General features: G+C 36.6%; 1 long non-coding RNA gene and 1 pseudogene across 1 annotated transcript in view; one reads left to right on the forward strand and one right to left on the reverse strand.

The window, feature by feature from the left end:
• The window catches only part of LOC105483773 (uncharacterized), a 301015-nt gene that overhangs the window by 87129 nt on the left and 200062 nt on the right, over positions 1-13824 (forward strand). The gene's annotated exons all lie outside the window — the stretch shown is intronic.
• On the reverse strand, positions 12163-12845 carry LOC105483769 (UPF0488 protein C8orf33 homolog pseudogene; annotated as a pseudogene).

Consider the following 13824-nt stretch of genomic DNA (forward strand, 5'->3'; position numbering starts at 1 on the left):
TGCTCGTGGACATTTTGATACCACATGGGAAGAGCCTGTCCAAGAGAATAACCAACAAAGAAGGAAGCAGGGCAGATAAGCAGAGAGCTAGAGAGATAGATTCTGAAGGCATCATTTGGGTATCATGATAGAGTTGTTCCTGAACACTAACCCTGTACATTTCAGTGATAGGAGCCAATTGTTTAAACTTTTCATTATAGTAATATATATATTCATAAATCATGAGTGTGTAGGTTGAGGATTTTAACAAGTTGGACACAGCCATGTAGCCAGGACCGAGGTTAAGAGACCAAAGTTTGCCACTCTTCCAACTGCCTATCTCTTGCCTCTTTTCAGCTTTTCTCCGAATATAACAACTAGCTTTGACAGCTTATATTAGTTGTTTTACTTTTTGTGCTTTTTACCAACGTAATCATACAGTATGCGCCCTTTTGCATCTGATTTCTTTTTTCTCCCTTTTATTTTTAGTTGACACATAATAATTGTACATATTTATGGGATACAGAGTAGTATTTTAATACATGTATACAATGTGTAATGATCAAATCAGAGTAATTAGCATATCCATCACCTCAAATGTTTATCATTTTTTCTTGTATTGTGAACATTCAAAATCCTCTCTTCTAGCTTTGTGAAAATATATGATAAATTATTGTTAACTGTATTTGCCCTACAGTGCCATGGAACATGAGAACTTATTCCTCCTATTTAGCTGTAATTTTGTATCTTGAGCCAAACTCTCCCTATCCTGCCCTGCCTCATACTCACCCCAGCCTCTATAACCACAATTTTCCTCTCTGTTCAGTTCTTTAACTCCCACATATGTATGAGAACACATAGTATTTATTTTTCTGTGATGACTTATTTCACTTAACATAATACCTTCCAGGCTTTTTCATGTTGCCACAAATGACAGGATTTTATTCTTTTTAATGGTTGGATAGATGCTATTGTGTATATATACCACTTTTTCTTTATCTATTCATTTGGTGATGAATATTTAGGTTGATCTCATATCTTGGCTATTGTGAATAGTGTTGCAATAAACATGGGGGTTCACATATATCTTTGTATAAGAATTGCCTTTTCTGTGCATCCTCTTCCGCATTTGCTATTTTTTTGTTTTTTTGATAATAGCCGTTCTGATGGGAGGGAGATAATATCCCATTGTAGTTTTGATTTATACTCTCCTGATAATTGGTGATATTGGGCATTTTTTTTCATATACTTCTTGGCCATTTGTATATCTTCTTTTGAGAAGTGTTCTTTCAGATCCTTTGCCCACTTTTAAATCAGATCTTTTTTTGTGTGAATTGTTTGGTTACTTGTATATTCTGGATATTAGTTCCTTATCAGATTAATAGTTTGCAAATATTTTTTCTCATTCAACACATTGTCTCTCTATCATGTTGATTGTTTCCTTTGGTGTACAGAAGCTTTTTAGTTTGATATAGTGCCATTTGTCTTTTTTTGTTTCTGTTGCTCGTGCTTTTGAAGTCTTAGCCATAAAATTTTTGCATAGACCAATGTCCTGAAGTGTTTCCCCTATGTTTTCTTTTAGTTGTTTTATAGTTTCAGGTCTTATATTTAAGTCTTCAGTTCATTTTGAGTTTATTTTTGTATATGGTGACAGACAGGGGAATCCATATTCTTCTACATATGGATATCCAATTTTTCTACAATCTCTTTTTGAAGAGGTTGTGCTTTCCTTAATATGTATTCTTGGTGCCTTTGTCAAAAATTAGTTGGCTGTAAACACATGGACTTAATTCTAGATTCTCTGTTGTGTTCCACTGGTCTATGTGTCTGTTTTTATACCAATAGTATGCTGTTTTGTTTGCTGTAGGTTTGTAGTATGTTTTGAAGTCAGGTGGTGTGGTACTTTCAGCTTTGTTCTTTTTGCTCAGCATAGCCTTGGCTACTTAAGGTCTTTTGTGGTTTCATACAAATTTTGAAACAGTTTTTAAAAGTTCCTATAAAGAATGCCATTGATATTTTGATATGAATTGCATTGAATCTGTAGATTGCTTTGGGTGTATAATCATTTTAACAATGTTAATTTTTTCGTTCTATTAGCCTGATATGTCTTTCTATTTGTTGTTGTTGTTGTGTTGTCTCTTCAATTTCTTTTATCAGCATTTTGTTGTTTTCACTATAGAGAGCTTTCACCTTCTTGGTTAAATTTATTTCTTGGTATTTTACATATTTTTTGTAGCTATGGAATTGCAGTTTGATTTCTTTTTAAACTAGTTTATTATTGATGTATAGAAACACTACTGATTTTGTATATGTTGATGTTGTATTCTGCAACTTTACTAGATTTATTTGTCAGTGATAAGAGTATTTATCTTTAGGTTTTTCCATACACAAGATCATGTACTCTGTAAAGAGGGACAATTTGACTTTCTATTTTCTAATTTGAATGCCCTTTAATTCTTCTCTTGCTAATTACTCTAGCTAGGACTTCCAATACTGTGTTGAGTAGAAGTGGTGAAAGAGGGCATCTTTATCTTTCTCTACCTTTTAGAGCAAAAGCTTTCAGCTTTACCCCATTCAGTACAATGTTAGTTGTGGGTTTGTCATATATATGGCTGTTTTTGTTTTGAGGTATGTTCCTTCTATATTTAGTTTGTTTAAAGTTTTTTTTTTTAAATCATTTTATAAAATTTTTTTCTGTGTTTATTAAGATGATCGTATGATTTTGGGGTTTTATTCTGTCGATGTGATGTATTACATTCATTGATTTGCAAATGTTGAAGCAACCTTGCATCCCTGGGATAAATCCCAGTTTAGCATGATGTATTTTGTTTTTTCAATGCATTGTTTGATTCAGTTTGCCAGTATTTTGTTGAGAATTTTTACAGCTTTCTTCTTCAGGGATATTGGTCTGCAGTTTTCTTTTTTTGTTGTGTCTTTGTCTGGTTTTGGTATCAGGGTAATGCTGATCTCATAGAATGTGTTAGGAAGAATTTCCTTCTCTTCAGTTTTTGAAATGGTTTGAGATTTAGTGTGACTTCTTTAGAAGTCTGGAATTTAGCAGCAAAGCTATTCAGACTAGGTTTTCCTTTTTGGGAGACTTTTTATTAACAATCAATCGCATTAATTATTATTGGTCTCTTCAGTTTTTCTGTGTCTTCCTGATTCAGTCTTGGTAGGTTATGTATGTCCGGGAATTTATCCATTTCTTGTAGATTTTCCAATTTGTTGGTGTATAGTTGCTCATAGTAGTTTCTAATAGTCCTTTGTATTTCTGTGGTATCAGTTGTAATGTCTCTCTCTCTCTCTTTTTTTTTTTTTTTTGATTTTATTTATTTGGGTCTCTTCCTTTTCTTAAGTTAGCTAATGGTATGTTGATTTTGTTTATCTTTTCAAAAAAACCCACTTTTTCTTTGTTGGCCTTTTGTATTTTTTTTTGTCTCAATTTCTTTTAGTTGTGCTATAATCTTTATTAATTTTTCCTTCTATCAGTTTTGGGTTTGGTTTGTACTTGCTTCTGTAGTTCCTTGAAGTGCATAATTAGGTTGTTTATTTGAAATCCTTGTACATTTTTGATGTAGTCATTTATTGCTAAAAATTTCCCTCTTGGTACTGCTTTTGTTGTATCTCATAAGTTTTGGTATGTTTCTATTTTCATTTGTTTCAATAATTTTTTTTATTTCTTTCTTAATTTCTTCATTGACTGAATAATCATTCAGAAACATGTTGCTTAATTTCCATTTACAGTTCTGTAAATGTCTATTAGGTCCATTTTGTCTATAGTGCAGTTTAAGTCCAGTGTTCCTTGTTGAGTTTCTGTCTAGGTGATTTATGCAATACTGAAAGTGAGGTTTTGAAGTTCCCAGCTCTTACTATATTATTAGAGCTAACTTGTTGCATACCTGGGTGCTTCTTTGTTGGGTACATATATAATTGTTTTATCTTCTTGCTGAATTTGTCCTTTTATCATTATATAATGAGTTTATTTCTTTTTATGGTTTTTTTTTCACTTAAAGTCTGTTTTGTCTGATATAAGTATAGCTATTTCTGCATGCTTTTGATTTCCATTTGTGTGGAATACACTTTTGTATTCCTTCACTCTAACTCTATGTATGTGTTTATGGGTGAAGTACCTTCTCATAGGCAACATATGGTTAAGTTTTTTAAAACATCCATTCAGTCAGTCTTTATCTTTTAACTGGGAATTCAAATTTTACAATCAAGGTTTTTATTGATGGATGAGAACTTACTCTTGTCATTTTGTTCATTGTTAACTAATTGTTTTATATATCTTTTGTTCCTTTATTTATGTCTTGTGATTTATCTTTGTGATTTAGTGGTTTTCTGTAGTAAAGACATTCTCCAGGTGTGAAGATGGTATTTTACTTTGGGACCTCAATTTTCTGATGGGTCCAAGAAAAGCCATTGACTTTCAATTTGGTCAGCTTTTTATTGTTGTTTTAAGGATGGAAATGACTGGAATGTGACTACCACTTTACATATCAGAACTGAAATGGGAAGCTCATACATTAAATTTTTAGAGGACTCACTTTTTATTCTTTTTAGAATCATTTTTGTGTTTTCCTGATATTAATTTACAAAGTTCTCATTTTTTAGTAAGGACTAGTGACCCTGGAATGATAGTCAAGTCTCTTTTAACTCCATTGTTCTAAATTTCTTTTAAAAACATGTTTTGAAACAGGTTCTTGCTCCATCACCCAGCCTGGAGTGCAGTAACGCAATCATAGCTCACTACAGCATTGAACTCTTGGGCTCAACTGATTCTCTTGCCTCAGCCTCCTGAATAGCTGGGACAACAGGCAGGTGCTACCACACCCGGCTAATATTTTTTACTTTTTGTGGAAGTGGAGTCTCACTATGTTACCCAGGCTGGCTTCAAACTCCTGAGTTCAAGTAATACTCCTGTCTTAGTCTCTCAAAATACTGGGATAGACATGAGCCACCGTGACTGGCCCATTATTCTAAATTCCAATCATTCACGAGTCTATGAAAAAGTTATAACAAATGACTACTTTGGAGTTCAATAAGCTCAGTAACTCACCCTCAGTCACACAACTAACTAACCCCATAGAAGAGACCCAAATCTTTCTGGTCCTCTGGACACATTGCCCAGTGATCTTGCCTCTGCATCTTTCCAAGCTCTAGTTTCACTCTATAATTTTCTTTCAAAACATGGTATGACTGTGAACCTAGTGTACTTTCTGTTATCTTGTTAGGAAAAAATTATAAATCTACATAATTCAATAGCATATACATTATTTGCTTTCCTTTGTAGATTCCAGGGAGCCTACCAACTTACAACACATTAAAAAATCATTTAAAGGCATTAGAAAGGTACTTTTTGGTAGAGCAAAAGTGTAAATGTATGAACAGTTTAAAATAACTTTTTTGGTTGTTGAATGATCTTCACTTTGAATACCAAAGGAGTCTGATTTCATTCTATTGGTTTTTCAATGACAGGTATGTCCTTAAAATTCAACTATTTATTTATTTAGGCTGTCACTAAAGAAAATTGCTGACATGGTAAGAGCCCATGGTATAAGTGCCCAGCCTGAAAATATGTGGAGTGTTTAGAGAGAATATCAAAAGAAGATACGTAAGAGAATGTGAATTAAGCCAGCAATTGTGTCTTTGAAAGGAGAGTGTTGATTTGGGGCTTCTGATCTTATGTTACTCCATTTCACTACTGATAGTAAAGATGTTCAAAGGCACCTAAAAGTCTGAACTATTAAGAAGCTATACTACAAAATCAATGTTAGTTTTGTCTCTCTCCCCTTCACAGACAGGCTTTTTTTTTTTTTTTTTTTTTTTTTTTTAATCAATTCCTGTTTGGGGCTAATTGTTTAAAAGCCATGACTTCATTTTCAGGTTAAATACATGTCTGTTCCATTCTGAGAATTATTAAAAAAAAAAAAAAAAAAAAAAAAAGAAAACCAGTCTTTGAGTACTATGTTCAATTTACTAAAAATATCTAGAATACTAAAGTATTTCCAAAGTCAAATCTTTGGTGTGACAGATGTAAAATAACATCCACAAGCTGAAGGGTCTTAGAAAAGCATTCTGCAGCTGCTTCAACAAGAGTACTGGGTGTCATTTATAATTCATGCAAGTATATTGAAGCTTTCTGTTGTCATCCAAGAAAGATGGTTTTCAAAGCTACAGAGTGCAATAATCCAATATGCCTTGTAGAGAGTACCATATATCTCATATAGATTTTACACTGGAGATCATTTCCATGCTGATGACCTCAAGAATACAATGTGATATTTTCAGAAAACACAGATTTATGCCATGTGCTATTTCTGTGGGCTTGGGGGACAACCATTAGATCATTAAGTTGAAGGTATATTTCTAGTCAACCTTCATCCACATTGCAGTGGTCACTAAAAAGAATGGGTATCTAAATGCTTCAAGAACTTCAGTTTTTGTGTTCAATATATTTTGCAGTGGAAAATGAGTTTGATGATCAGAGTGTACTCCTATAGAAGGCAAAATGACCATGAGAATAATTCAATCATTTCTTCTAAAGTATGGGACTTTGAATATTAGATCAGCTTATATTCAAAATTAAATATTTAAATTTGATTTAAATATTAAATTATTTGCAGGCCAAAAAAAGTGAGCTTCCTAAAGTGACACCCAATACTTTTGTTAAAGCTGCTACAGAACGCTTTTCTAAGAAAGACCCTTCAGCTTACGGGTGTTATTTTATATCTGTCACACAAAAGATTTGTCTTTGGAAATACTTTAGTATTCTAAATATTTTTAGTAAATTGAACATAGTACTCAAAGACTGACTTTCATTGCCACTATCAGAACAGGTTAATGTCACAGGTCAACCAATAACAGGAAGTTATTACAAGCTCTGATTAACACTGCAGTGCATTTGAAGACTACGTAGTCAAAAAATAATCAAATACATTTTCGATAGACCAATCTGTGCAATGTAATCTATCATCAAAATCCAGTTACGAGAAATCGTCCATCCATAGTAATCTTTTGAGTAGCACCTGCCCTTCAATATTGCCCTCCTTTCTTTTCAGGATTTCACCAAATGGTCTGCTGCACTGTGCTGGAATTTCGAACTCCCCAGCATAGTAAACAACATCTTCTCAAGGGTATACAAGGCATTAGATAGAGAAAACACCAATTATAGAGCTGTGAAGCCTTTATGATATAGTGCTATGCTGCAATGAAGTAGACACAAGAGTATTTGTTGAATAATAAAAGGTATCAATGAATGAACAAACAAACTAATGAGCTGATGTGTTGATTAAATGAATTTACTTCTTTCAGATTTACTTTTCTAAACTAAAAAAAAATTGTTTTAAACTTTGTTCCAAAGTTATACAGTTCTTTTTTTTTTTTTTTTGAGACAGAGTTTCGCTCTGTTGCCCAGGGTGGAGTGCAGTGGCTGGATCTCAGCTCACTGCAAGCTCCGCCTCCCGGGTTTACACCATTCTCCTGCCTCCCGAGTAGCTGGGACTACAGGCGCCCACAACCTCGCCCAGCTAGTTTTTTGTATTTTTTAGTAGAGATGGGGTTTCAACATGTTAGCCAGGATGGTCTCGATCTCCTGACCTTGTGATCCACCCGTCTCGGCCTCCCAAAGTGCTGGGATTACAGGCTTGAGCCACTGCACCTGGCATACAGTTCTTAAAAAAATAAACTTTTTTAAATTTTTGAATTGCTTTATATTTACAGAAAAGTTGCAAAGATAGGGAAAGTTGCTTCTCCCTATAATTAGCTTCTGACATTAGTATGGTACATGTGTCACAATTAATGAACCAGTATTGATGATATGTTATTATTAACTAAATTCTATACTTTATTCAGATTTCCTCAGTTTTTACCTAATGCCCTTTCTCTGTTCTAGGATCCATCCCAGAAACCACATTTCATATTGCTGTCATGCTTCCTAAGGTTCCTCTTTGTAGGGACAGTTTCAGGGCCAAACTTTTAAGGGCCTTGAGTGTTTTGAGTGGTACTGGGCAGGTGTTTTTTAGGATGTCCCTCTACTGAGCTTTGACTGATGAATTGCTCATGATTGAATTGGGATTATGGATATTCAGAAGAAAGATCATGGATGTAAAGAACCCTTTTTATCACATCACATCAAAGATACCATGTCATCAACATGACTTATTACTGATGATGTTGACATTGACCACTTGACTGAGATAGTATTTGTCAGATTTCTCCACTGTAAAAGTTACTTTTCCCCACTTTCCATACTATACTCTTTTGTAGGAGGTCACTATGCACAGGCTGTACTTAAGGAGAGCTCCATCTCTTTGAGAGCAGAGTAACTACATTAAATATTTGAAATCTTTCTGCCCAGGAGATTTGTCTATTTTTCCAATTTATTTATTCAATCCATTGTTATTATTTTAGATTTGAGACCTTGCTATGTTGCCTAGTTGGGTCTCAAACTCCTGGGCTCAAGTAATCCTCCTGTCTCAGCCTTCTGAGCAGGTGGGACTACAGGCGTGCAGCACTGCACCTGACAATCATTTATTTATGGCAGTATGAACCCATGGACATTTGTTTTATCCTTAGGTTATAACCCAATATTATATTATTTTGTTGCTAAATTATGTCAGTTTTAGTCATTGAAGGTCTTTTGTCTGACCCCCGTGTTGTTTTGATGTACCTCTATCATTGCGGGATTTCTTTTTCCTTTTTTGCAGATATTTCTTTAGTTTCTGGCACTACAAGAGGCTCCAGTTTCATCATACATCCTGCCCCAGCCCAAGATTCAACCATTTCTTCAAGTAGCCCTTGCTCTTTTTTGTTGTAGTGTGTAATTAATAATCAAGTTCTTGGCACTAAGTTCTTTAGGAATTTTTTTTAGTTCATATGTTTGTTGATAAGATATTGATAATGATTCCTTTAGTGATCAACAGATGTAACTTTTGGCAAATTATCTGAAACATGGAAATAATAGTTTCTACTTCATAGGACTGTTGTACATTTTAAATGGATTCACTAGAATAGTGCATGGAGTAACAGGAAACAAATAGTAACTCTAAATGGTATTATAACAAATTCATTGGAAATAAATAAACATTATTTTGTTTCCAAAAGTCAATCTGAATTCTCTGGAGGTTTTGTTTTTGCTTTGACATGTTCTCATTGCTATATACATAGACTAAGAAGTTAGAGACTCTGATTCTAGACCTAGCTAGGTTGTTAAAAAGAATTCACTCCAATCATCTAATGCCTCCTTTTCTAAAATGGGTATAATACTATTTGCTGATTGTAACCCCACAGGGTTAGTCTATTGGTATAACTGATATAAAATGAAGTTTATACAAATGTGTAGGTGGTGATATTACCACCATTTTTGTCAGTATCATAGACCTCTGATTCATTCATTGCTCTTTGCAGCTCCACCTTTTTCCCCCTTTTCTGAAAAAGTGTTGGCCATACTATCTTGAATCTATCTATTTATTATAAACTTTAATTATGTCAGGTTTTGAAAAACTAGTATTCAAGTTTAGACAACACAATTGCTTTCAAACGCTATTACAACAAATCCACATTGTGCAACTATTTTAGAGACTTAAAATTTAGTTACCATTTTTTTAATTAGTTCACAGACAGTAGTAAGCTGATGAGCCCTCCTGGTTCTTGGTCTTGAGAAATTTTGATTAAACTAAGCATAACTAAGCCTACTGAGTTACTAAGTCATAAAGAAAGTAGAAAGATAGATGTTTGGGATAGTAAGGGATAGCAGGAGAGCATGGCATTTTAAAAATGCCCTAGTATCAAATTATTGAAGCAAAGCAGTTGGCTACTGTCCTTAAAAGGAAGGGACATCAACGGTCTAGACAAGATCAAATATCAAAGTTGATGGGCTTTGCAACCTGACTATCTCGTTTTCCTCTTACCAAGGTAAAGCAAGGTGCTTCGACACACCTGATAGATTACAGACAGTATCAGTGTCACTATATGAGTAATGTTAATCTCCATAGGATGTATCAACCTTCAAAAACATTTAAGAGGTTTATGTAATTGTTTACTATCTGGTTATTGGGCAGTATGGATAAGAAAAAGGTGAATATTTAGTATTTAACTCTAAATCCTTTGAGCCTCACTTCCTTCAAAATACCTGGTCAGATCATTTGCAAAAATTCACTCTAGTTGATTTTAAGACTTAATGGCAACATGTTGAGAAGGAGAATTGAACTGGGTTCCTATGCTAAATATGTTTAAAGTCACTTCTCTGATTTATTTTCTTTCTTTCATGGACGGCAAATTCAAACTTAACTATTTGTATGTATCAATGAATACCTTTTGTTATGGGTGCAAGATTTATTTGCAAATCGGCAAAATGGTTAATCAAATATGTTGTGTGCATTATATGATCTCTTAACCTTTCTGTGTATCTGATTCATAAACAACCAAATATATTAATACTTCTTTTTTTCTTTTTTGAGACAGAGTCTCACTCTATTGCCCAGGCTGGAGTGCAGTGGCATGATCTTGGATAACTACAACCTCTGTCTCCTGAGTTCAAGTGATTCTCGTGCCTCAGCCTCCTGAGTAGCTGGAATTACAGGTGTGCACCACCACACATGGCTAATTTTTGTATTTTTAGTAAAGACGGGGTTTCACCATGTTGGACAGGCAGGTCTTGTGCTCCTGAACTCAGGTGATCCACTCGCCTTTGCCTCACAGAGTGCTAGGATTACAAGTGTGAGCCACCGTGGCCAGCCAATAATTCTCAGCAATCCTTAGATGAATGTGGTCTTAACTATTTTTTTTTTTTTGAAATATTCGAGATTTATATTGAAGACAGAGCTGATATGCCAGTCGAAGTATTAAAAGTATATATGTAATCCCAGCACTTTGGGAGGCCCAGGTGGGTGGATAACATGAGATCAGAAGTTTGAGACCAACCTGACCAACATGGAGAAACCCCATCTCTATTAAAAATACAAAATTAGCCAGGCATGGTGGCACACACCTGTAATCCCAGCTACTGGGGAGGCTGAGGCAGGAGAATCGCTTGATCCCTAGAGGCAGAGGTTGCAGTGAGCCGAGATCACACCATTGCACTCCAGCCTGGTAGAGACAAAAGCAAAGCTCCTTCTAAAAAAAAAAAAAAAAAAAAAAAAAAAAAAAAAAAAAAAAAAGTATACAGTGCTGGAGAGACAGCAATCGAGGATGACACAGGCTTGCTGCTGAGTCAACTAGACAGGCAGTAGTGCCATTCACTGAAAAGCAGAAGCCAAAGGGAAACTGGAGCCTAATCAAGTATTTTAAACATGTCAAGTTTGAAATGCCTATGAAACACCCAAGTGGAAATGCTGAGTAGGCAGCTGGGCTCCAGGTATCAATCTAGTCTGGGAACTGAGTTTGGAAGACCCCGGCAAACATCAAGCTACAATGAGGCTTAGGTCACCTGAAGATTCCCAATTCCATGCAACAGAGGGCCTGAGACTGACATGGCCAACATTTAGACAAGAAGTCTGCCGAGGCTCAATCCAGGTCTCAGGCCAGAATTGTTAGGGCAAGAAGCTCCTGCCACCTAAGAACAGAGCCTGGCCTGGTGGGTGCCATGCTGATTCCCTGAGGAGGTTGCTCAGGAATGAAGGCAACATGGACAAAGGACCCCGGTGAGGGACTGGACCCGGGGATACCAGACTCCTGAATCTTCTGTACTTCCTCTAACACAGGTGGTCAGCACACTCTTTCACTCGTTATCCAATTTTATCAAAAATAGAGATTAGGGCAATGTGACATAACAGCATTAAGCACTAAACTGTTTGACAGGGATTCCTTTCAAAAGTGAAAACCAGTGTACGAGTATATAGCTTCTCCACTACTCTTTGTTACCAATAGCCACTTAATATAATCCTAAAGGCTGAGTACAATATTCTTTCTACAATACCTTGAACACTCCAATTTATTGTATATTTTCTAAATGTATCTCTCTCTCTCTCTTCTGAAAGAGAGAACACTTCATCAGAAAACAAATGGGGTCTTGTGCCTATCTGATGGTCTCACACCTTCACAACAGCTCCAAATCCTTGGACCAGACAGGGACAGACCAACCCCAGGGTTCTCTGCCAACAGAAGTCCTGGAAAGGCTCTGCACTCAAAACAAACCCCTACACCACCCCAAGGGAGAGGGATTGTTCCAGGTTGGGGGAGAAGCTAAAAGAAACTGAACCTAAACTCTTCATCATGAGTGTCCAGAGTGGCTTTGGCTCTCCATAAAGGGCGAGGCCTGCAGACCCTTTGGCTCTTGTTTCTGGTGGCTCCATCTACAGGCTACAGCTGGGCTGAATAAGCAGCAGCTCTGTGAGCCCGCAGGCCCTCACACCATTCGGCTTCTATCTGAGCCCTGTAGTCTCCAAACAAGGAAGGCATCAGCTGCCTCTTCCGGGGCAGGGACGTTCTTTTGCTGCGCAGGGTTTGGATTGCTCCAATAACCTGCTCTTCCTGTGTCAGGGTGGGTTTTTGCCTCTTGTGGCCCAGTTCCAGTTGCTCCACACATCAAGCCAATTCCTGGGCCAACTGCTGCACCTGGGCCTCAGCCCTTAGGGGAACTTCCTCTGGGGCAGGTTTCTCTGAGGCATTCTAGCCTCCATTTGCCACAGAGGCCGTGTTCCGGGTTTTCTTCTTATTCTTTTGTATTTTTGATGCTGCGCTGCCTTCATCGTCTAACGTCTGGAGTTGGCATTACTGCACATGGGTTGCCCTGGGCAGAGGCAGGCAGTGGGAGGATTCCGGGTGCTGGAAACTGGGCCAGGAAGCTGGTGTCTGCGGGACTCACGGGGAGTACCCAGGCCTGGGGACGCCACCCCCTCCCTGGCAAGATGTCCTAGGGCCACCATGTGCCGCAGTGGCCACCAGAACTATGACGGTCTTAGCTGTTAATGCATGTTTATTTTAGATTTGCCATTTCAACTGATTTATTAGTTTCTTTTTTCTCCCAGCCTCCTAGCTACCTTTACAAAATTGAAAATGGAATCCCCTACCAGCATAAACATTAAGGGCGAATTAACTTCAAGACTGTGTAGAGACAGGAAGACTCAGATCCATGTGTACATGTTTTACCTGGGAATGGGGGTGGGTTTCAGAAGAATGGAAAATATAATTTTTTCCCCACTGATTACACTTCCTATGTTTCATTTTCAGCTTTCTAATAATAACATAGGGGAAAGGAAGAATTTGAGAGTTTCTCAGAAGATTAGGCATTCTTTGAAGAATCTGAGAACATAGAAGCTCCCCTGGCTGCTTTCCATGATTGAAATCAGTGATGCATTGGTTTCTTTGTGTGGGCTTTTGAAAGATCATTAAAACCAACCTGAGGATCATGAGATTCTGGTGGACACAGGAGCAATGCATGGCAATACAGTGCATTCTAATGCAACCTACTTTAAAAGGTAAATAGATAAAAGAAAATAAAGAAGACTGAAAATGCAGAAAATTCAACCATACAGTCCTTTTCAAATTAAATATCTCTTCCCCTCTAATTCCTCTGTTCTAGCAGAGGAGGGCAGATGAGCTGCCACTCCATGCTCGTGCTTAACAAAATTATGTTAGGTTGGTGCAAAAGTAATTGCAGTTTTTGCCATTTAAAAATAATTGCAATATTATCTCCTAGAATTTTTATAGTTTCAGGTCTTAGGTTTAAGTCCTTAATCCATCTTGAGCTGATTTTTTGTATAGGGCTGAATGTTGGCTTAGGCAAGGATTTCATGACCAAGAACCTGAAAACAAATGCAATAAAAACCAAGATAAATAGCTGAGACCTAGTTAAACTAAAGAGCTTTGGCATGCCAAAAGGAACAGTCAGCAGAGTAAAGAGAC

Source organism: Macaca nemestrina, chromosome 2 (genome assembly GCF_043159975.1).
Source record: "Macaca nemestrina isolate mMacNem1 chromosome 2, mMacNem.hap1, whole genome shotgun sequence".
In the NCBI taxonomy this organism is placed as follows: Eukaryota; Metazoa; Chordata; class Mammalia; order Primates; family Cercopithecidae; genus Macaca; species Macaca nemestrina.